The 23,724-nt window shown below is 36.7% G+C and overlaps 1 long non-coding RNA gene across 2 annotated transcripts in view; it reads right to left on the bottom strand.

Moving 5' to 3' along the window:
- Positions 1-6,382: 6,382 nt before the first annotated feature.
- Positions 6,383-23,724, bottom strand: part of LOC141500952 (uncharacterized) — a 31,150-nt gene continuing 13,808 nt past the window's right edge. The window contains exons 2-5 of one of the 2 annotated variants that reach the window (XR_012472093.1): positions 19,908-20,046; positions 10,538-10,690; positions 10,133-10,216; positions 6,383-8,310 (exon numbers count right to left, since the gene is read on the bottom strand). This is a non-coding gene — a long non-coding RNA (uncharacterized LOC141500952). The remainder of the gene's footprint in view (positions 8,311-10,132; positions 10,217-10,537; positions 10,691-19,907; positions 20,047-23,724) is intronic. The other variant, XR_012472092.1, reaches the window with a different exon arrangement.

Genomic DNA, 23,724 nt, shown 5'->3' with positions numbered 1-23,724 from the left:
CAGAAAGGTTAAGGGGAATGAGGATTAAGAAAAGATAATGAAATTAGTAAATCAAGAGATCATGAATAACTTTGGAGGGAGCAGTTTGTGGAGCTTGTAAAAAGTGAGTACATTGAGGAACTGAATATTTAAGATATTGGAGGGAGTATCAATATATAAAGCAGGAATTGAGTAGTAGACAAATGTTCTAAACTGAGTATCAAACTCATTGAGGCAAAAAGGGGAGCAAACTGGGGATATAGAGGCAATTGATAGGAATCTGATAAATACCACCTCGGTCATGATTTTACTCAGAAGTTTGTTAGCAGTAAAGATTGAAGAGGAAAAAAATATTTGGATTAGGACATTTATAATATTGTTTACATGCATAAAGTTCATATACCCGTGGACAAATCAAAGTTATCTAAATATATAGATTAAACTCTCTAGAGGCTGATGTATATCTCTGGAATATTCCCCAAACCTCTCTCCACGAGACTGTGATTTTTTACTTTGAAAGGAATAGAATAACCAAGACTAACACCTCTCTCTCATCTAGCTTTAAGAAGATTTTCTAACTATATTGAAATCTTTAGACTTCAGTGTTATAATTTATATAATTTTGAGTATATTAAAACAAAGTCTACTTTTCTGATTGTTCTTGAGAGTTCACAAATACCATTTTATTTCCTTCCTGAAAAGACTGGTTACACATAAACGTACACACACAAAAAAAATCACAAAACATATTTGTTCAATGTGAGTAAGCATATTTGTTCAAACAAAAATCCAAGAAGATCTATTATTATAACTACCAGAAAATACAGAATAGTGAATCAGTTTTTTTTTTTGGGGGGGGGTTGACATAAGATCTCACAGATCATGAGATGAAATCCTTAGTCTAACTGGGGAGATGCTCTCTCTGAAGTATCTAAAGAGGCAAGGTAAAAATGAGAGCATTTCCATTATATATCTTTCACTTCCAAAGTCTTTTTGCACAACTCCATCTTTCTCATTGATCCTCAGTATTTTAACAGAATTCTTTTCACCAATTGGTTGTAACATATCCTTCCATAGTGCAGTGGCAAGCAAGTCTTGTTTGGAAATCTGGATTAAAGGCATTTGTTCTGAAAGTGAGAAATCCATTAAAGAAGATTTAAGAGTAAATCCAGGTAAGAGAGGATAAAAACCTAAACTGGGGCAAGGATACCAGAAATAGAGAGAAAGTAGAATTACTGTGAAGAAAGGGAGAACGTGTTTTGATCACTGATTTGATATGCTGAATAAAGGTCAAAGTCAAGATTCCTTGCTGTTAAGTCACAATGATAGTGACCCTAGCTACTATGATACCAGCATCCCACCCATCACCATGACCAAGAGCTAAAAGTATGTATGTTCTATCATAATTTTCATATATCTTAATCCTAATATCACTCTCCGCTTTAAAGATATTTATTGTTGGAGACACACACAAAAAAACTATTGTGAAGGGCAATTTCAAATCTACCAAAGCATTTTTGCAAATTAAATGTTAAAATCAATATAATTCTCACTCACAAAGATTCATATGTAGAGATATGATTTTTTAAAAAATCTATTTAGTTTCAACCTCTATAAAAATGAGAAAAATGAGGCATTAAATTAGGCCACCTCTGTCATTTAGAATGGCTGATTCTGTATTTTGCAAAATTAGAGTATAATGTCAGAAAGCATTTTGTTGATAGTTGAAGAAAAGATTAAATGTGACTGATATTCACATACAAATACCAGGGAAATAAGACAATAATACTTTTGTTTGTTTTGTACATTCCATATATAAAACCTCTAAATCTCTCTCCCCCCAAAAGAGAAAAGACCAAGATTTTTAGCAATGAATCTCAGGTTTTATTGAAACCATGATTAAATCAAGATTAGCAAAATTATCTTGCTGAAAATATCATAAGCTATTTTGATACTGTTCCATCTCAAATTCGTCTTCTTCAAAAGGAAGATGCCTAGAGAAGCTATGTATTTTTTTTGTATATCAAGACTTGTAATTTCATTGATGACTTTGCTATTAATATCTGAGGCAGTATTTGAACCTCAGTCTTCTGAATACTTTTTGCCTTCCATTAATCTATCAGTGCAATATGTAAATATATATTTAACATATATACATACATATTTCTGTACCTATAGATTTGTGCACATATGCCACATATACACACATGTGTGTGCCCAAAATAGTTATGTTTCGATTATAAATGCATATATAGATATGAGTGGCTGGTTGGGGAGGGAAGGAATGAGAGTTTCTCAAGCATTTCTTTTCTCAAGGGGATCCCCCCCAATTTCTTATATGAAATAAGTACATTTTAAATGTCACATAATTTTTCAAGATTAAAAAGCCACTAGCGTGCTTATTTACAATAACATATGTCAATATATCTGTGATCTAATGTATATTTTCTTACAGAATAAAAGTACTAAACTAACAAAAGTACATCATGAAAAAAAGGTCTGTGTTCTTAGACTCCCCAAAATGAATTGACCAAATGGTTCAAAGTTTCAGAGCACTAAGGAGATTCATATTGTGAACCTTTGCTCAGAGTTGGATTATATGTTCTATTTTCTGAGAACAAGACCTTTCCCTAAAAGCAGTAAAGTGTTCTGATTGTTATGTTTTTCTTTTCCTACATCTGGAACAAAAGGTGGTCAGTAATATAACAACAACACAGTTAATTAAAATGTTTGTGCTTGTTATTCAATATTTGGGGAGGAAGCAACTACCTGGCAGTTTGAAGGTAAGAGATTTTGATGCAGTTTTGGAGCTATAGATAATTACTTGACTGACTATTCTATCTTAATTATTTAACTGAAGAGAAGTGATACTCTTGCCTAAGATTGAATGTTTGCTGTAAAAATTTCTATGAAGGGCAAAGAAATACTATAGTAGGGAACTGCCTCAATGGAAAAAACTCTAGCTTGGGAAAGAGATAACTTGTCTAATCTTTCTGAAATCAATATTTTTTCCCCAATAAATAGAAATAACTATACTTTCATTATCTCTCAATGGTCTCAGGTGAATAAAAAAACATAATTTGTGAAAAAACCTATGAATCCACAGTAGGGAGGAATGCATATTTCAAAACACGAATCATAAATAGAAATGTATATCGTTCATAGAGTATAATTTCTTAGGGTAAATTTGTGACTTGACATTACTTAAGTTAAGAATTCAATTAAGTTATTTTGTCAAGTATATCTATGTTTTTATCTTAAAGATTCCATTTTCTATGACTTTGTTAATTGCATTTTATACTATTCTCCTGCTGTAGGAGGTAATTTTATCACTGATGTACTTTCTAAGCTGCTCACAGTTGTATCAAACCGTTGGGGATCAAATATCTTACTCCTCCAGGGAATAAAATCAATGCCAGCAAATTTGTTTGAGAGAGTAGTCCATGAATGCATGTGGTTTCCTAAGCAGGTTTCATCATATTTGCATTGCAAGGAGACAGGGACGGAAAAACATAGAGGATCTGTTTCATTAGTAAGAATGTTTACTCTGTCTTATTTAAGAAAAAGAAACAAAGACAAGTTATATGGCAGAGTAAAAAGTCATCATTTTATATATGGGACAGAGCCAGGAGAAACTGGAAAAATCCAGGAGAGTGGAAGAAATTGGATCTCTCCCTGTTAAGGACAGAATTACATTTGATATTCATCATAACTTTTATTTACTAGAAAATAAGGTTTTTAAAGGTAACTTTGAGAATCAAGTCAAAAACAGAATTGGGACAAGCTTTTGGATATTATAGGCCACTTTGGGTTATATATCCTTTTGGGTAAATATCTAGTAGCTTCTTGGCAGACCAAGAAAACTCATTTTCCAGAGTTCAAATCTAGCCTCAGACCCTTACTAGCTGTATGACTCTGGGCTAGTCACTTACTTAATTTTGTCTCAGTCCCTCATCTATTAAACGAACTGGAGAAGAAAATGACAAACCACCCTGACTTCTTTACCAAAAAACAAAAATAACAACAACAATAACTAAGAACACACCCAAAAGGAGTCACAAAGAGACAGACATGACTGAAATGACTGAGTAATGACAACTGAAGTTTACAGTTTGCAAGAAACCCTGCTGGCTATTCTTTTGCTGAATCTGAAGATACCAGATGTATGTCTGATCTTCTTAGAAACTAGAAAAAAAAAGGATATTTTGATACTGCCCAAACTGGTAGAACTAGAATCATTTTAAAAAAAATAAGCCAGAATAATGGTCCACCATTAACACTGCCATAAGTAGGGTATGTTTATCAAAATAGTTTTCCACATTATTCACAGATCACCACAAAGTAGAAAATTTTTCTTATAGTCAGATCAGTTTCCTTTTTAACATTAGAAAAAAGAGTTAATTATAATGGGAGAGAAATTATAGTTTTTTAAATTTTTTATTTATTCAAGGCAGTGGGATTAAGTGACTTGCCCAAGGTCACACAGCTAGGTAATTATTAAGTGTCTGAGGTCATATTTGAACTCAGATTCCTCCTGACTCCAGGGCCAGTGCTCTATCCACTGCACCACCTAGCTGCCCCATGGGAGAGAAAGTAGACACCTGCCTATGTTTTTCCCAGGTCTTACATCTTCTTTGGGTCAAATGAAAGGAAATAGAAATAGACATTCAGGAAGAGCTATGTGTATAAGAAGTGGTCCTTCATTTGACAAGAGCATTAAAGAACATTACAAGTTTTAATCTTCATACCTAGGAGTTCTGATAAAGGTTTCATTTCTAAAATATGTAGAGGATTGCATCAAATTTATAAGGTCATATGTCATTTCCCAATTGATAAATAGTCAAAGGATGTGAATAGATAGATATCTTTCAAATGAAGAAATTAAAGCTAAATTTATATAATCATATGAAAAATACTCCAGATCATTATTACTCAGAGAAATGCAAATTCATGCAACAATGAGGTATCATTTCACACCTATCAGATTGGCCAAGATGAGAAAAAGATAAAATGATCAGTGTTGGAGAGGTTGTGGGAAGGTAGGGACATTGATACATTACTGGTGGAATTGTGAATGGATCCAACCTTTCGGGAGAGCAATATGGAATTATGCTCAAAGAACAATAAGACTGTTTCATACTCTGATCCAGCAATTCAAATTCTAGGTCTATATCCTGAAGAAATTTTATAAAAAGGGAAAAGTCCCACATGTTCCTAAGTATTTGTAGCAGCTCTTTTTGTAATAGTAAATAATTGGAAATTGAAGGGATGCCCAACATTTTGGGAATGGTTAAACAAGTTATGGTACATGAATACTATGGAGGGTTGGAGGGAAGAGAAGGGATGAGATTTCCGTGTGTGGGTCCTATTCAGAAAAAAAATTCTCTCAACCAAAATATAATTTCATGCTTAAGTATCATTAGAGGTAGTTTTATACTGATTTTAATAGAAGTTTGATTTTGGAGACAACATAACAGAATGGGGTTTAGAATCAGAAGATCAGAGTTCTAGTCTCAGTTTTACTTTCAACAAGTAAAATGACTTTGGGCAAGTTTCTTTAGGCTTCAGTTGCATAATCTACAAAATTAAGGGCTTGCACTAGATCAGTTGTAATAGAAGAGACAGAGTAGTATCTTATGTTCTCTCTTACTTAGTGATCAGTTAAAAAGCATAGTTGTTTTAATTCAAAACAAAATAATACATGTAGACTAAGGAGAAGGATATTGTCAGATGTAAAGGTGTTAAGTATGTATATGTAGGCGTTTCTAAATGTATATGTGTGTGTGTTTACACATACAAATAAGAGCAAAATGAAACCCCCTAAAGATAATCCAATAATTCAAACAATTAAAAGTAAGATTTTCATTTTTAGAACTGAAAAGTTGCATTACAATAAATTCTCTCAGTCACAATGTTGATAGTAAGATGCATGTGTTTGGTAAGTGGGGGTAGGATAGAGGGAACATTCAGAAAAAATTAGAGTAAATTGCTAACCTTTATAAAATCCAGTATTCTATCTGCTACCCCATTATTCTAGGTACTTTAAAACTATAAGCCAGACAAAGATAATAAATAGCATGGAAGAAGGAAAAGAGGGCCAGATATAAGAAAGAATTGGATATAAAAAGAAATGGCAAAGTAGTTCTTTTAGAAATATATGTTGGGTCCCTGTAATGAAAAATTCTAAGGTCAGAGAAGTAGAAGTTTTTCTTTGTTTCTTTGTTTTGATGTTTGTTTTCTAAATAAAATAGCTAATATGGTATTTGAGAAGGAGCTCCATACTCTAAAAAGAAACAAGGCTGACATAATAGGCCAGTTGTAAAATCAGATTTAGAACTCATAGGGCTTCTGGATCATTTACTTCAAGTCCTTACATTTACAATGGTGCCCATAATATGAATCAATGAATGAAAATACATGTGTTAAACACCAATAATAATAATGATAATAATAATAATAATAATAATAATAATAAGCAGAAGAAGAATTTGTAAATTTCTTTAAAGGTCGGGGTTTGTAATGATAATTTATTCTAAGATTTTCCTCCTAGACTTCAGCTGTCTAACCAGCCCATGAAAAATATGTACACCTGCTCAGAGAAAGGGTTACAATTTTGGAATTCCAAGAATTAATGAAGCATTGTTTCTATTTGTTCTTGACCTCACCCCTATTCCCAGGTAATCACTCCTTCAAATATAATTAAAGATAAGATGATCATTCCCCTGGATCTTTTCATCCTGTCCCTATCATTTCTCTCAGGTTTCTCCCAGGGCTATGTCTGTCTGAGCATAGTGTAGGGTGTAGAGTGTGTTCAAGGAAGACCAGCACTGTTGATGTGAGGGTTGCAGAGCCCTCTTCAGGGCTGCTTTCCACCTTTGATGTCACTTAATTCTCACCTGTGGTTCCAAGAAGTTGTAGCATGCACAGTGGCCACACCTCGGTAAACCATTTTGGTAGGCAGGCTAAACCAGGTTGAGGGAAATGAGGGAGTCTCAAACTCATTGGTAAGTAGGGGAGGATGTCTACTCCAAGCATGTGAAGTCTTCCAGTGGTAGAATGGACTGAGGAGAATAATTTGTTCCAATGACCACGAACCCAGATGAAGCAGACACTGTGGAGCCATCGCCAGTTGTCTTGACTCTGTCTCTCTATGCTGGATCTTGATGACTTTGGAAGAGAGTGTGAGGTGGCTGATTTTTTTGCAACTCTGCCTCACTTAAATCCAATTTATGCACATTACAAAAGACATCATTCCTAACCATTCCTCAAAGACCTGTGGTAACAGGCAAGTGATGAAGAGCAGGTGCAGATACACTGGGAACTGTAGTCACAACCCTGCTGGTCCTAGGGTCCTTTCTCCACTGAAAACAGCAGTGGAATTCAGCAGCTTCCTGGTTACTAAGCAGCCCTATTAAGGAGCACAATGTTCACCTCCTGATTCGAGGAAGGGGATACAAAAGATGCCCTAAAAGTTATCTGCTCACCTAACCCTGACCTGATTACTAAGGCAGGTGGGGAATCCCACAGTGTAGTAGAGATATAAAAAATCTACAAAAACTTCTTCAAAGAAGATTCCACTCACCATTGGTGCATGGAACATGTGCATACTCATAGACAATACAAGCTCCAATAGACGTGAAAGACAAACAGCTCTTGTTGTGAGAGAACTCAGCAGGTATGGTATTCAAATAGCAGCCCTGAAACAAGGCTGATAGATGAAAGCCAACTTACTGAAGTCAGAACTGGATGCATTTTTTTCTGGAATGGCCACAGTGAAAGGGAACATCATAAAGCTGAGGTAGATTTTGCAATCAAAACTATTCTAGGGGCAGCTAGGTGGCATAGTGGATAGAGCACCAGCCCTGGAGTCAAGAGCAACTAATTTCAAATCTGGTCTCAGATAATTAAAAATTATCTAGTTGTGTGACCTTGGGCAAGTCACTTAACTCCATTGCCTTAAATAAAATTTAAAAAAAAACTAATCTAGTCAACATTCTTGAATGCCTACCAAAAGGAGAGAATGACAGGCTCATGACAATGATATTGCAACTTCCAGGAAAATGTCACGCCACCATCATCAGTGCCTATACTCCCACCATGATAAACACTGATGAAGTTAAAGAAGAATTTTATGAAAAACTGGAGACCCATATCACCAATGTTCCAAAATTATAATTCTGTGTGATTTTAATGTTACAGTAGGGTGAGATTACCACACATGGCAGGAAGTCCTTGGGAGGAAAGGAGTTGGAAACAGCACAATAATGATCACCTTCTACTGAAGACATATATCTCGTGACCTTCTCAGCACAAACACTGTCTTCCATTTACCTAAACACAATAAAATTCCTCTTATGCACCCTTGCAGCAAACATTGGCATCTATTAGACTATGTGACTGTAAATAGAAGAGACAGACAGGATGTGAGAGTGACAAAGGCAATGTGTGGTGCAGAGTGCTAGACTGTTCACAGAGTTATCCTCTCTAAGCTAACTTTTCATATTCAACCAAAGCAGCAGCCCCAAGGCAAAATGAATACTAGAAGCATTAATGTCAATGAGATTAAAGTGTTTCTCTGAGCAGGAAAAATTTGCTGCTAACTTGGAGGGAAAACTGAGTCAGCACACAGTTGACAACAGTGGAGCAGAAAAGGACTGGGCAGCTTTCAGAGATATAGCACTGCATTGCTCATCTGGGCCAGAACACTCACAAACAGGAGACTGGTTTGCTGAAAATGATGGAAATATACAGAAGCTGCTAAATGAAAAATGAGAACTCCAGAGGGTTTATTAACAAGATAGCCTTATCTATTTCCAAGAAAGCAGCACTTAATTCCATCAAATATAAAGGCCAAGCTAAGCTTAGAGAGATGCAGGACTCTTAGTTCTGTATGAAGGCAGATGAAATTCAATTTTATGCAGACAGTAACAAACCAAAATGCTTTTATGATGCCCTGAAGGCTATTTATGGGTCAAAGACATATGATGCATCTCAACTACTCAGTACTGATGGATTCACATTTATTAACGATAGGGATATGAGCCTAGAGAGATGGGCTGAACATTTCCATAATGTTCTTAACAGACCATCATCAATCAATGCAGAAGCCATAGACAATTTTCCTCAAGTTGAAGTCAATCAGTCCCTAGCTGAAGTTCCAACTGAAGAGGAGGTTTTGAATGCCATTAGGTTCCTTTCAAGTGGCAAAGCACCTGGTGCTGATTCTGTTCCAGCTGAGATCAACAAGATTGCTCATCCAAAAACTGACTGAAATTTCCAGATAATATGGCATGAAGAGGTTATCCCTCAAGAACTCAAGGATGCCCCCATTGTCCTTCTCTATGAAGGTAAAGGGAATACATAGTCCTGTGACAATCACAGGGGTATTTCTCTTTTAGTTATTCTTGCCAGAGTCCTTCTTAGTAGGCTGATCCTTCACCTGGAAGATGGTCACCTTCCCGAGGGCCAGTGTGGTTTTAGAAAGCGTAAAGGAACAGTCAATATGGTGTTTGCTGCCCAACAACTCCAGGGAAAAATGCCAGGAAGAGAACAGGGGTCTTTTGTCAATCTTTGATAGCATTAGTCATGTGGGTTTATGGAAAATTATGTCAAAATTTGATTGCCCAGAGAAGTTCATCAGTATTGTATGTCAATTTCATGACAGCAGGAATTCCCTGGTTCTAGATAATGGACAATGCTATCAAGATTACCCAGTCACCAATGGAGTAAAACAAGTAAACCTTGCTCCCATACTTTTTATAATGATATTTTATATTTTTATTTATATTTATATAATGATATTTTATAATGATATTTTAGCCATGTTACCTTCACTAAGGAAGAGCATGGTCTCAAGGTCAGCTACTGCCCCTTTGGCAAATTCTTCAACTTGAAAAGGCTATAAAACAAGACCAAAGTAGAGGGAGTGTTGGTGCATGATCTGTTTGTAGATGATTGTGCACTCAATGCAACCTCTGAAGCTGAGATGCAACAAAGTATGGATTAATTCTCTGCTGTTTATGTTAATTTTTGTCTAACAATTAACACCAAGAAAACACAGGTGCTTCATCAGCCAGCACCACACTATCCATATATGGAACTATCAGTTACAGCAAATGGAAAATTTCTGAGTGTTGTGGACAAGTTCACTTACCTTGGCAGTGTCCTTTCCAAGGAGGTACACATTGACAATGAGGTTGACACACATTACCAGAGCTAGCTCAGTATTTTGGAGGTTCTGAAAGAAAGTGTGGTATATAAGAGGTATTAGACTTACGACCAAACTGAAGGTTTACAGAACCATAGTGCTGACCTCATTGCTATATACGACAGTGTACCAGCATCATGTCAGGAAACTGAATCACTTCCATTTAAATTGTCTTAGGAAGATTCTAAAAATCACATGGTAGGAGAAGATGCCAGACACTTAGGTCCTTTATTAAGCTAGACTGCCTAGCATTCCAGCATTACTAACAAGAGAGTAACTACGATGAGCTGGACACATTGTTAGAATGCCAAAGGTACGCTTACCAAAAAAACAATTTTATGAAGAACTCACACAGGACAAGTGTTCACAAGGAGGTCAGAAGAAGTTATACCAAGACACTCTGAAGGTCTCATTGAAGAACTTTAGAATTGATTGCACAGCATCAGAGACATTGGCATGGGACCTCTGAGTAGGATGTGCCCTCATCAGGAAAGGTGATGAATTCTATAAGGAAGACAGAATTGAAGCAGCTCAAAGGAAACATGACATCGGAAAGTGTAGAGTACCCAACTTGTGGGAGAGCATTCTGAGCTAGTTTTGGTCTGATTAGTCACAGCTGGATACACTGTAGTTTGTCTCAAACATAGTGATGTCATTTTGGTGTTCAATAATGGAGGACAAGAACCAACCAACCTACCATTATTTCTTAAACACTTATTTATGTTCAGGTTATAGGACTTTACCAGATGATTCAGTCCATTACATTGAAAACATTGAGTCATCCACTTTTCCTTTTTTCAGTATGATATTTTTTATGGTAATACCAATTAAAGACACCAAATTTACCTACTTAGAAATCTTAAGTCCTTTAAGTCCTAATCTGAGCAATTAAAAATTATTTTTCTCCATTCATTGTCCTCCCAGTCTGAAAAGTTTTCAGCTAATAAAACATGTAGTTTTGGATGAATAATGAATATCTCTCTTAGTTCCCATAAAAATATAGTCACATTATATTTTTGATGGGCTACTCTTAAATAAGAAACTACTCTAAATTCTTGGCAGGTTGTCAACTGAAAATTCTACTCAGAACTACCCAGTATTTGGTGTCCTCCTTCTAACGGGTCTAGCCCATTTGTCTTTGATTAAGATCATCATTAACAGGTTTATTTCAAAAATTCTGTGAGAATAATAGCAGAAACTAACAGACTCACTCTGGTCTAGAAATGTCAGTCATTGTCTTCTTCTAATAACTAGAATAGCACCAACATTGCAAAGAATGAACAGCCTGATAGATTCTCTGTATGTTCATGACAAATGCCACTGACTAGGCAATCATCACTCTGGAATTCTTTGCGACTATTTGTTCTGTCCCATTTGACCTCTGCAAGCCTTCTCAAGGAGGGGAAAGAAGGAATAGTTTCCAATATATACTGACTAGGACCCAATATAATCCATAGTATTTCTGAAAAATAAGATCTATAAGCACATCTATATATTACAGAATAGCGAGTCATGAATTCAGTTAATGCTAATGATTATGACACAGTATACCTTTTGGTATATGTTGGATGGTTCATGTTGTTACTAAATTCTTTAGGAATGATAACAGGATTAATGCAAAGTTTGAAAAAATTACATGTAAGACAGCAACTTGTATCACTTCTAGTTTTCTAATCTCTGAAAGCTATAAAATAGCACCATTTATCTCATTATGAATGAATAAATGAAAATAATTTATTAATCACATTATGAACCACTGTGCAACAAAGACCAATGACATCATTGGGTGATAGATTGATTCATGAGAGAATGGGATTTAAGTGAGGTAGAACTGCACAAAGTTGTGAGATTCTATTTCCCTTCCAGACTCATCAAAGTCCACTAGCAAGGTAAGTCAAGACAACTGATGATAGCCCAGGTTTCAGGGATAATCTTAGCTTCTTAGGTGTCTGACCAAACTCAAAGAGCTCCATATTGCCTGCTTTCAACTATCTTCTTGGTCACTGGAACAAATTGTTCTCATCTTCCCATTCCACAGCCAGTTAGATACCAAAAGTATCTGAAAAGTGCTCAGCAAGTCTTCACACCAGAGATACCAGTCTTCCTTGTATACTCCATACACCCCACTGTCAATAAAGATGCAAAAATATGTTCCTTACTTTCTTTCTAGTGCGGAAGAATTCAGGGAAAAGGATTATGGTCTTGGAAATCATAACGATTTTAAATAGAACAATAGGAAACCAACTGAGAAACTCTTTTTCAGAGGCACTTGCAGGGTTGATTTGATTTCAGTTCTCAGAGAAAAAGTGAAGAGTAAGGAGAGGGATAGATTGCACATATGAAACAGGTAAAGATGAAATGATTCAAATTATAAATGATCAACCATAACTTTTTGTTTAAATAAGGATATCAAGTACCTATTATGCTATTTTTCATGATGAAAAAATATCCTGATGAATAAAATACAATTTTTTTCATAGATTTCATTACAAATTTTGTCATTCTGTATCATAATGTAGATTATCATGCAGAGATTAACAATATTTTGGGATATTAAAAAATAATCCTTATACTTTGAAATGGTTGAGGATTACTGATATATGCTGTCTTTTAAGACCTTGAAGCTTTCTTTACAGCTCACTATACAAAGCTCTTCCTAGGTAAATACAAAACACAGAAGAACATAAACAAATATACAGAGAAAATCACCCAGGTAACCAGCCTGCCTAAGAGATCTACTGTTCTGCTACTAAGATATCTAACCTGACTCTCTTGTTCTGCTTCCTATTAACACAGTCAAGTCTACAGGACAAAGTCCAGTTTAGAAAAATTGGTCCAATTATAGGTAACTCCTAGGGAAACAGGGTGATGTCCTCTTTGGGATTGTTGCTATTTCCTTTCTGTCCCACTGATTCTTCTTTTTTTTTAATAGCAAAATTGTGAAAGCAATTCAACTATACATACATACATACATACATACATATATATATTCAAGAATGAAGTTATAAGTAATAATAAAAGGTAATTCAACTCAATTTAACAAACTTTTACTAAGTTCCTCATATGCAGGGACCCATCCTGGGTTTTTGGAATACCAAGATGAAAAATATGTTCATATATTGTAGGAGAGAAAAAAACACATATATAAATAACTGAAACTTAAGTATAAAAGAGAAGGTTCATATGAAGTGTTAATTGAAGTGGAGAGAGAGAGAGAGAGAGAGAGAGAGAGAGAGAGAGAAATTCTTTGTTAGTTAAAGGATAAGGGCAATCTCTTCACCATCCAAAGGAAAATTAATTTTAGTATTATAATTCTGTAATAAATACATGCAATGTAAAAAGAATGATGACAGTATTTAGTACAGAAAAAACAAATAGTGTATAAGAACTCAGAAAGCAGCTTAAATTTAAAGTAAATAGTCTGAATATGTTGAAATAAGAATAAGAAGTGGAAAAAAAACCCTTCAGGCCCAAAGAAGTTGTTTTTTTCCCTAAACAATACTCACTCTTATTCAACCCAATCACTTGAACCAAAGAGTTTTCATCTGTGGCAATTTATTATTGCAAATAGGGTCATTCATATAATTGTTGACGATGGAAGCTATGGAAGGGAAGTTAAATTTTCAATGTATCTGTTGCCAATTCCTTTGCTGTTCACAACAGGATCTACTAACAAATACACAAAAGAGGACTATGAAAGTTTATAGTTATTAACACCACCCCCATATTATAAAAAGTTAGTTCTACTGTTGTAAAAGTGGATGTCCTCTTAGAATCCTGAGCAAATCTTTCCTTAGATTATTTCTATGTAATTATTTACTGAACTGGTAAACCGGGAGAGCTGTCAATCATTTCATTTCCCCTCCCCCAATATTTCTGTCTTTTTTTTTACGTGGGCTATTAGAGAAATCATTCCCTTTGATGTACAATTTTCTCCCTAGCTACACCTTTGGTACGTTTCCTTTTGGAGCATTTCGTTTTCTTTTTTTTCTTCAAATCATTCAAGTAGGAAAAAACCTTTATCATGCCTCACTCAACTAAGGCTTGTATGATGTTATTGACTTAGGTTGGTGTCTAAAGGATTTTAGGATTGTAAAGGGCCAAAAGATCAATAAAAAATAATCTAGTACAAATCTTCATTTTACAGATGTGGAAACTGTGGTGCAGGGAGATGTAGTCATTTGTCCAAGGTCACTTAGATATTAAATTTTAGAGATAGATTTGAAGTCAGGTCCTCTAACCACAGAAGCAATGCTTTTTTTTTGGTAGGTTTTTTTTTGCAAGGCAATGGGGTTAAGTGACTTGCCCACGGCCACACAGCTAGGTAATTATTTAGTGTCTGAGGCCAGATTTGAACTCAGGTACTCCTGACTCCAGGGCCAGTGCTCTATCCAGTGAGCCACCTAGCCACCCCAAAGCAATGTTTCTTTTGCTTTGCTATACTTTTATCTCTGTTCTGGGAAATTACAAAAAATAAATAAGAAATTTTGGAGGGAATCTGGAAATACAGTGTTTTATGGTGGGACTGTGAATAATTTTTGAAAGCAACTGAGAATTCTGTAAATAGAGGATTAAAAATCTCATATTCTTGAACCCAAAACTTCTTTTACAAGGATTAAAGTTGACAAGAAAAATACGCACAGGGGTGGAGCCAAGATGGCGACATGAAGGGATAGAGTCTTAGGAGCTCTCTGATAAAAACTCATAAACTAAAGACTCTAACTAAACTTTCGAGAGACAGAATGCACAAAGGGACCCAGTGAGGCAGTTCTCCTACTCAAGGTAACCTGGAAAAGAGCAGAAAGGCTCTGCTCCCTGGGGTCGGAGGGGCGCCCCACCAGAGGGGTGGCCTGCCAGAGCCAAAGAACTTCAGCCTCCCGGAGGTAGCCCTAGGGTGCTGGGAGCCACGGCTCACAGCAGTGGGGGAGTCTCCTGAGCTGCACCACGGGAGCACCGGCACAAAGTGGGGGAACAGCCGGGGAACCACTTCCAGAGCGAGTACATGGAACCCAGCCCTCAGGGCACACAGGCAGCAGCTTGGTCTTTCAGCAGCCTAGACCAGGAAACAGAAGCAGGTGGAGCAGGTAAGCAGGAGCCCCCAGGGCATGAGCCCATTGAGTTGAGGGAGGGGAGTGAAGAGAAACTGCAAGCTAGGTCCTCTGCCCCTGGAACAGGACTCTGGGGCTCTGACCACATTCAGATCCTGATCCCAGTCTAGGCCCCCCCCCCCCATAGAACAGCAGGGCCCCTCCCCACCTCAGCCCCGTGGCAGGGGGGGGGGGGCGCATGTGGTCATTCACAGACCAGGAGGGAGGACAGAGCTTCACACACTGAGACACTTGTGGGAGTGTCCCAAAAGCTCAAGAAGCACCCCAAAAAACAGGCTTAGGTTGGGAAAATGAACAAGCAAAGAAACAAGAGGAAGACCATTGAGAAATATTTTGCAGATGACCCCAAGAAGGATCAAAATACTCAGTCTGAAGATGAGGAAGCACAAGCTCCTGCATCTAAAGACTCCAAGAAAAACAGAAATTGGGCTCAGGCTATGATAGAGCTCAAAAAAGACTTTGAAAATCAAATGACGGAGTTGGAAGAAAAACTGGGAAAAGAAAGGAGAGAGATGCAGGGAAAACATGAAAATGAAGTCAGCAGCTTAGTCAAGGAAATCCAAAAAAATGCTGAAGAAAATAGCATGCTAAAAAACAGCTTAGGTCAAATGGATAAAACAGTTCAAAAAAGTTATTGAGGAGAAGAATGCTTTAAAAAGCAAAATTGGCCAGATGGAAAAAGATATAAGAAAACTGTCTGAGGAGAACAAATCCTTCAGACAAAGAATAAAATTCAGGGAGATTGATGAATTTACCAGAAATCAGGAATCAATACTTCAAAAACAAAAAAATGAAAAATTAGAAGAAAATGTGAAATATCTCATTGAAAAAACAATTGATATGGAAAACAGATTTAGGAAAGATAATTTGAAAATTATTGGAATACCTGAAAGTCATGATCAGGAAAAGAGCCTTGACATCATTTTCAAATTACTACAGGAAAATTGCCCTGATATTCCAGAAGCAGAGGGCAAAATAGAAATGGAGAGAATCCACTGGTCCCCCTGAGAAAGAGGTCCCAAAAAAACAACCCCCAAGAATATTATAGCCAAGTTCCAGAACTCCCAAGTCAAAGAGAAAATATTACAAGCAGCCAGAAGGACACAGTTCAAATATCGTGGAGCTGCAGTCAGGATCACTCAGGACTTAGCAGCAGCTACATTGGAAGCTCATAGGGCTTGGAATACAATATACCGGAAGGAAAAAAAGCTTAGAATGCAGCCAAGAATGAACTACCCAGCAAGGCTGAATGTCCTCTTCCAGGGAAAAAGATGGACTTTCAATGAACCAGGGGAATTTCAAAGGTTCCTTTTGGAATGGCCAGAGCTGAACAGAAGGTTTGATCTTCAGATACAGGACTCAGGTGAAGCATGGAGATTGGAGGAGAGGGGGGAAATATGAGGGACTTAATGAGGATGAACTGCATGTATAGAAAAATGATACTGATAATATTCATATGAACCATCTTAGTTAATAGAGCAGGTAGAGGGAACTTTTATAGTTGAAGCACAGGAGAAAGCTGAATTCGAAGATAAAATATGGTGTAAAGATGGAGTCAATAAGAAAAAAAGGGAAATGGAAAGGGAGAAAGAAAAAGGAGAGGGGGAATAGTCCAAGATATCTCACATAATAACATTTTTTTTATTACAATAAGCTATTGCAATGATATGGAAGGGGGGAGGCAAGGGGTAATGAGGGAACCTTTGCTCTCATCAGAGAAGGCTAGGAGAGGAAACAGCAAATATACTCAATGGGGTATAGACATCTGGAGTAAGAAGGAGGGGGGAGCAGGGGGAAGGGGTGGGGATGTGAATAAAGGAGGAGAGGATGGACCATGGTGGGCAATGGTCAGATATAACACATTTTCTTTTTTACTTCTTGCAAGGGGCTAGGATTGGAAGGCCTGCCCAGGACCAGAGGGCCAGGTGGATTCTGGGCTTAAGGGGTGGTATGGGGGCTCAGGGCTTCTTGGCCCCAGGACCAGGGATCTGTCTGCTGCGCCACTCAGTGACCCTACAGTAGAGTCAGAGTGAAAGGAGAGAGAAAATTTAGTACATGGTAGTGGAGAAATAAGAAAGGAGGGAGTTGCGATCAGCAATGGCAACGTTGGAAAAATATGGAAGTAACTTTTGTGATGGACTTATCATAAAGTATGTGATCCACTCACGACAGAGTTGATGGTGTTGGAACAAAGACTGAAGCACATTATTTGGGGGAGGGTGCAGGGCAAGTGGGGCTGGGTAGCCTGCCTTGGGCCACATAGCAGGGTGATCTTTGGGTGTCTGCGGTGGGATTCAGACCCAGGTGCTTCTGGCTCAAGGGCCTATGCTCTGTCTGCCACCCAGCCACCCCTACTATTATTACTATTTTATTTTATTTGGGGTATTTTTTTTTTCTTTTTGGTTTTCGTAGGGCAGTGGGGATCGGGTGGCTTGAGTGTCACATGGCTGGGTGATTATTGGGTTTACGAGGCTGGATATGGACTCGGGTGCTCGTGGCTACAGGGCTGGTGCTTCATCCATTGCGCCACCTGGCCATACCTACAATTATTACTCTTATTGTTTTTAATTTTAATTTTCTTTTCTTCCCTTTACTTTTTTGCCCAAGCAAGTCTATCTATATTCATGGGGGGAGGTGTATTTTGTTTACTTGTAAACAAGTATATTTTATTAATGTAAAGAAAAACATTTGTACAACATGAGAATAAAAAATAAATTAAAAAAGAAAAATACACATAAATACATACACACCCACTCACTTTTCCCTAAATATACACATACATATATACATATTCATACATATAAATTTACCCATAAGCGCATATGCACACATATATATATATATATAAAATGTACACATCTATACATAATATATGTGCACATGTACACACACATATGTACATTCATACACACATATAACAGTTTCAAAGCTATCTCCCCTTCTAGGTCTTTCCCAATTGACCCTAACAACCTTAATAAGCACAGTCAATGCAATAAAATAGTGGTCTTTAACCAGAGCAAGGGACTGCAGCTTCAATTGGGAACAAAGTTTATATAGGACACTAAGGCACTGTACTTGGCAGTAGGAATACTCAGAAAAAGACAAAAATAAAATTATCTTATCCCCTCAATAAATGTGCAATCTTTTCTTATATGAACAGCCTCTGCTCTTTACATTCGTATGTCAAAAATTATGGTAACCAACTGTTAGATCTATACAATCTTGCTTTTCTTGCTGCATTCACTATAAACTAGTTCCTATAAGCTTCATACTATGCCCAGAGTGAATACTGCCCCACAAAGAAGGAATATTGTACAATAGTCCATCACTTTTAAGCACAAAAAGGGCACTTTTAAAAATTAAAAATCTTTCAAAATTAAATGATCAGTAGTGGATCAGATTAAAAATAAACTAATTTGATTAAAAAATTAATTTAATCCTAGATTGCATTAATGGAAATTTAGTGCTTGGATCAAAGGAGAAATGGTGTCACCATGCTCTGTGGAAACCAGGTTGCATCTGGAAAAATGCATTTGGAAATATTTTGAGAGTAACACTCTTAAAGGCACATCAATAAATTAAGCCATCAGCTAGCATTTATTAAATTATGTATAAAGCACTGTGCTAAGTGCTGGATGATTGAAAAAAGATCGATAAGCTGATGGTTGATAAATTGGTGCTATGAAATTTGTATGTGTATGAATATGAATTGAAAGAAGTAATTTTTTTCTTCTGAAGAAAAGATTTAAAGGGAACATGATATTTGATCTGTACAGAGTTGCAGAAAGAGTGATGGACTGAAATTCTAAAAACTTAAGTTCAATGTCTAGAAATATTAACCACATCTCAATAAGTTCTCCCTCCATAAGTCCACCATTGTGCTTAGTCCTCATCAGATCCCATCTGGAGAACTGGGTTCATTTCTTGTCTTCACAGTATACAAAGGACACTGATAAACAATAAAATATCTAGCAGAAAACAATAAGGACAGTGATGAATCTTGAGTTTTCCCACCTTTTCAGTGTTCTTCCACTTTTGCCTCCCACACATTATGCCATCCAGTACCACAGACATCATAGCTACTGCTCAAATAAAATATTTCATCTCCTGACTAGTCACTTTTCCACTTTTTGTATATATTATTCCTTTCCAGAATGATCATCTACATTAGCCTTGTTGTTGTTCCTTTCATATAAAACTTTTGCTTGGAGGGCTCTATCTCCTCAACTCTGCCTCTTAGTTTCCATGGCTTCTTCTGTAGGAGGCTTTCCCAGTGCTACTATTGCCAGTTCCTTCCTCTCTAAGAACACTTCCCTCCCTCTGAGAATATTTATACTTTTATATTTTATGTTGTCTTCACCTAGTATTTACAGAGCATACTGTTGAGAACAGGGTGAGCTCCTTGAATACAAGGACTCTTTTCCTCAATGAGAACAAAGTCAGGGGTGGGGGGGCACATTAGGAATCACATATATTACTTCTGCTGCTTGTACCTATTGCCTCATTCCACCATACTCGTGGTGGAGTTGATGCCTGCTTCCCATAGAAATTGAATAAAACTTTTCTCTTCATATCTTGAAAGATCTCCAAAATATATTGGGTGGGGTACATACCTCACAGTTGGGGCCTGCTTCAGGATCATGTGACCATTGGGGATCCCTTGCTCTCTCAGAATTTAGCAAAAAGGTGCCCTGCCCAAGTTTAGCAATTTGCCATTGTCTGAGAGCTTTGGTCCTCTTCTTGGAAAATGACCTGAAGCAGAGAAACTCAGTGAGAAGAGAAAAGTAAATCCCAGCTGAAACTCTGACTGGTCAGTGAGGACAGCAGTTGGCAATGTCTGTACACAGAGACCCAAAAGGTAAGCTTAGATCTTGGAATCTGAAAGGCACTAGTTTCCTGGAGGGTCAGGACCAGTTTTTGTGAGTAAAGGTTGAGGGTGACCCTATCATTATGCATAAGATGATTAGATCTATAGGCACTTGATCCTGAGAGGTCTTGTCAATATTTAGAATGGGAAAGGGCTCAGTCCAAGCCTCCCCCTCAGGGAAAAATAAAATAGATTACCAAAATATAAGGGGAAAAGATAAGAAGAAAATGATAAAATATTGCTGTTGTGTGTTTTTTGTGGGTTCATCTTTTAATTAAGCCTGTGCTAATAATTAATCTCTTTCTGTAATAGAGTAATTGGATTTGAATGTTATAAAGTTACTTAAGAATGCATTCAATTTTAACTATTGATTGGCTACTTCAAAATTTAATGATACAAAAGAGTTATTTCTGTATTATTTGTTTCTGTATCTGCATGTGTATGTGTGTGTGTGTAATTCAGATCTGAAATAGTTAACAGTTATCTGAGTTAAATGCTACTCCTTTTAGTTTGAGTTTTGAATTTAATTGCTTAAAAAGGATCTAATTTTAAGTAATTAATGAAGTTGGAATCTGTGCCTATCCCCTTATACCATTTGAAAGTTTGTAAGTGGCAAAGTTAGTGAAATGATTTCAGCTGTGAGGTAAGTTTTTGTTAACCTAATATTCATTGAAGGCTGCATTCAACTTAGGTTAATTGAGACTTTAAGGTTTAGTAAATGTAGACTTCTTGCCTTCAAGATTCATTGAAAAGAGGGCAGGAAGGTCTTTGATAGGAAAAGGACATCACCTTGTGTTTGGGGGAAAAAAAACTATCTGGGAGCTAATTTAGTCACCTTTTGAAAGTTGTATAACAAATCTTGAGAATTTGTGTGTGTTATTAAGAAGGAAAATGCAATTGGGATAAATTGTATATCAAGGAATTTGGGAATATTGAATCATATATAATATATTTACTGATTTCTTTTGGGAAAGAGAAATTGCACTAAATTTTATAATCTGATCTGTTTTGATGTTAAATTGATAATACATTGTCAACAATCCCATAAGGCATTTTGTTAGGAAAGTAAGAAAGTTTGTAATAATTTTGCCTTATCACATGTTTATGGAAGGGAATATATGCACGCACACACACACACAAATACACATATATATGCATATAATTAAAAGTAAAATATACTTAACATCTGTTTTTTTAAATAAGAAAATGTATTAATAGTGCCTAGCATTTAGAGCATAAATAAAAATCGTTTTGAGGTTTTTCGAAGAGGGATATTAGTGTTGTTACATTCTGTCAAAATTTGTACAGAATGGGAGGAATTAAATAACCTAGATTGTTAAATTAGTTTGGGATTATAAACTATTTTAACACTATTGAAATTATTGCAAGGAATTAAGAGGTTTGGTATTTTAAACTTTATTGTAACACCTTTGGGTTAAAGAAAAGTGGTATTGTGTTACTAAGAAGAGAAATACTTATGTTGTTGGGTATATTTACTGATTTATTTTTTGGGAAAAAGCTCTAATTTGTTTTAATGTTAAGTATAATAATGCTAACAATTGTATTTTTTATCTTGGATGGAGTTCTTGGAATATGAATGCTGGATTCTCTGTATAAGGTAGTTTAAAGCTTTTATCAAACTAAACTATTGGTAAGTTTAGTTGTAATAGCATTGGGATTTTAAATGTATCATATGTATGAGATTGGATTCTGGGTAAAGAGGTATGGAAGAGAAAAGTGTAAAGATTAAGGGATATTCACTTTGCTGTTCAAAGGGGAATGAGATGATTAAGAATCTTTTGTTTAATGTATATTAATAATGTATGTTTAATTTTAAAGAAGTCAAGAATGTGGACTTGTCTCTTGGTAACTGCAGACAGACAGCTAATGTAGGAGCTCTGATGAAAACTTTCCCACTGTAAGGTAATTTATTGATGAAAAAAGTTGTATTTATCAGTTTTGTGATATTCTCATGTAACTGCAAAGAAATTATATTTGCAATATTTAGTTATCTCTTGTGAATATATGTTATTTAAATACTGTATTGTTAAAGCCTGGGATTAACATGTGATTGCATTGGAGGATAATAAAGGAAATATCAAAAATTATGACCCCTCCTGGGATAAATCTGTGGGTTCATGAATAATGTAATAATGGAAGGATTGCTTTGTACAATCTAGTAATTTGTGTGTTACTGTTACTCTTATTGCTGTTGAAATTAATAACACATGTTGGAAATTTAAAGCCACCTAAGATGTTCTAATGGTTTTAAATAAGTCTGAAAGTTAATTTGTATGTTAGAAGGGGTGACTAGGTGGATAGAGAGCCAGCCCTGGAGTTAGGTTAGTTAAGTTCAAATTGGACCTTAGACATTTAATAATTTGCCTAGCTGTGTGGCCTTGGGCAAGTCACTTAATCCTATTGCCTTGCATAAACAAAAATAATTTGTATGTTAAACACAACTAGTAGGTAAACAAGTTTATGTGTAGAAGTTCTAGGTATACATATACATACATGTATGTATATATATGTGAATTAGGAGTACTTTAGAGTATGTATGTGTGTGTGTGTTTGTGTGTGTGTGTGTGTGTGTGTGTGTGTGTGTTCCAAAGCTGTGAGTATTTGCTTTGAAGTAAAGGCACCTTTGTATTATGAGAAAGATAAACACAAGATAATTTGAGATTTTTTTTCTGTGCAATCTCCTGGCAAAAAGGAGGTGTTTATTTCTTGTAAAATACAACAGGTTAGAAGGAGGCTTGTTTAGCCAAGGGGAATCTGATATACTACCTTTATATAGAGATAAAGTAGATATGATTTCAGACAAAGGGATGCCTCTAGACTTCTGGCCAAGATGGTGGAGAAAAGACAGGCACAGTTCTAAAGTCTCCTGATCTCTTCCCCATCTATCACGTGAAACAAACCTCTTAAAAGAAATCCGACCCACAAAACCCAGAAAGAAAAGCCAGGAGAAAGAACATCTACCTCAGGATTTGTCTCCTGCAATAGCTTTGGGTGAATTCAGGCTGATGAGTCTAGGCTCAGAGGGAGGATCAGCCCCGGATCAGCCAGATTAACAGGTGAATTGGAACCGGGAGTCTGAGGGCCAGAAAGCCGGACCTGCTGGATCAGCGGTGGGGCTGGATGAGGGGGGCTTGGGTCCGCAGGGAAGCAGAGACACTGGTGTTGGTGCTGTCCCCCTGGAGCTTGGGGACCAGGCTGGGGGAAGAGTTCTGGTGCAGAAGAGATGCAGACACCATCCCTAGGTTCCTCGGGTCTGAGAAATTCTGAGGGCACGCCTCCATTGCGCAATAAATGCAAACTACTTCTGCCTTAGGCCCAGGTGTATGAGCAGAAGAACCAGCCTAGCTGAGGAATGACCTCAGGCCAGGGTAAAGCCCACCATTGAATGAAGGCAAAAAAATTCAATAGTTCCAACTCCTCCCTTCGGGCAAAGGGAGAAGGCCTCTCAACCAAGGTCACAGACACTCCAGAGAGGGCAACAAGCACCTCCTACTGTCCAGCCAGAGAAACTCCACTCAGTAAAGCCTTTACCGATCCCAAGC

The sequence above is a fragment of the Macrotis lagotis genome, chromosome X (genome assembly GCF_037893015.1).
Source record: "Macrotis lagotis isolate mMagLag1 chromosome X, bilby.v1.9.chrom.fasta, whole genome shotgun sequence".
In the NCBI taxonomy this organism is placed as follows: Eukaryota; Metazoa; Chordata; class Mammalia; order Peramelemorphia; family Peramelidae; genus Macrotis; species Macrotis lagotis.
Note: the sequence above shows the minus strand (reverse complement) of the source record. Positions and strands in the feature narration are given on the sequence as shown.